The sequence below is a fragment of the Diorhabda carinulata genome, chromosome 8, assembly GCF_026250575.1.
Source record: "Diorhabda carinulata isolate Delta chromosome 8, icDioCari1.1, whole genome shotgun sequence".
Classification (NCBI taxonomy): Eukaryota; Metazoa; Arthropoda; class Insecta; order Coleoptera; family Chrysomelidae; genus Diorhabda; species Diorhabda carinulata.
In genome coordinates, this window is record NC_079467.1 from 1034960 (window position 1) to 1036842 (window position 1883).

The following is a 1883-nucleotide window of genomic DNA, read 5'->3' on the forward strand; positions in this document are numbered from 1 at the left end:
TCCGATACCACCTGTAACATACATAACTTTAATGCGATGTTTTCGTAAAAGTGAATAACAATAATCATAAACTAATAATTTTCATGGTAAAATTTATGGACGATATAACCACAGCACTACTCCTACGTAGTGGAATTATTACACAAACAAGTGAAACTAAATACTAATAAAAAAATTGTCATTTTCCCACACATTCACAAAAAACTATTGGTTAAGTGGAAATCGCTGATATACCAGGCGTTTTTTAAGTACGATTCATATTTAATTATCAAAGTTCCGTGTTTTTAAAGGAATGTAAACTCATCATTATCATCAGATATGTTGGGTTATTTATGCTATAATTAGTTATGATGAAGATCACGATAAACTTCCTACGTAATATGTTGAAGTTCTTCCCAAACTCTATTACAACTAATATATTCCAGAATAGGGTGACTGAAATAGAACTTTCTAATACAAACTAAATGATACAGAAGATATTCAGAGAGAACTTAGTTGTTTATATTTGACTTTCCTTATGGCATTGAATGGCAGCTTCATGAAAAATCGAACTATGATCGGTATCAGATTCTTATAATATTATATTATCCACCATACGGAATATTTAGTGAAAAATATAGGGAAAGTGTTTTTACTTGGAGATTCAATAGATAAAACGAGTTGTAGTAATTTTATAACTTAAATAAAACATAAGAAACTTTTTGCATTTCCATATTTATTAAAAAAAAAATATTCTTTCGCATTTCAGATGAAAAGTAATCAATGACAATTGTTTGAAGAAAACTTTTATTATATTCAGTACACCACAAAAACTTGGAGCTTTAAGATCCGAAGTTATATACCCCGCATCAATTTCTAATCATCTACAAGGCCCAGACTCGTCCATTTTTGGAATATTGCTTGCACATTTTGGAAATCGTCTCTCAAATATACCCTTAGGTTGCTCGTATCAATTTAAAAGAGGAACAGTGCGATATTTCGACCCAAAGTTGACCAGAAATTTAGATAGCTCAGAGCAAGAAAGATCGCTGACCTGACTGTGTCTTTTCCTACCTCCTCGACAGACTTGACACTCGAACAAGTGTTGTTAAACTACTCTGTTAAACGTGGTAACGTCGAAACTAGTCAGTGGTTACAGAGCCTTTATCGCAACTGCTAGCCATTGGGAATGTTAATATCAACAATAAGGTAAATTGACATCATAATTCAATATTCGTCGAAGTATTTTGAAATTATTTCAGTGTTTGTGAGTTCTCAAATTTTTTCATTACATTCCCAATATTATCTGATAATTCTTCTCCTCACGTTCATTTTCTTTAAGCTTTGTTACTAATCAACATTCTTCTGGTTCTTTCCACACACTAATCCGTTATAATTTTGGTTTTCTCCGCGTAATTGAGGATTCTTGATGCGACAAATAAGTTCCTTGTTGTTGTTTGTTAATACAGTCTTAATCTAAGAAAAGGGTGTTTATAATTTAATTCAAATTAAGCTTCTCATTGATTTTATCTCCAACACGCTTAGTGCGATTGTTTGATTAACTAAAACCTTTTTTGAGATTGAGAATATTTAATGTAATATGAGATAAACACTGTTAAATCTGTCCTATCCTATTATAGGGAAAATTGAGTTCAAAAATAAAAACATAATCTTAATTAATACGGCTTAGAATTGAAAGATGATTTCAATTGGTTTCTTCATTAAATAAGTTATTGTGGTGTTCAAATGGGAAGATGATGGCTGTCCAGAGAAAAGTTCCAACAGAAACTCACAATATTCTGAAATTCAGGGAAACGAACTAATCAGTTATCTCCATTTTCAGATTGAACATAATTTTTTTCTGTGATCTATGAAGCACTAACAAAAATTACCAAACAGAAGTT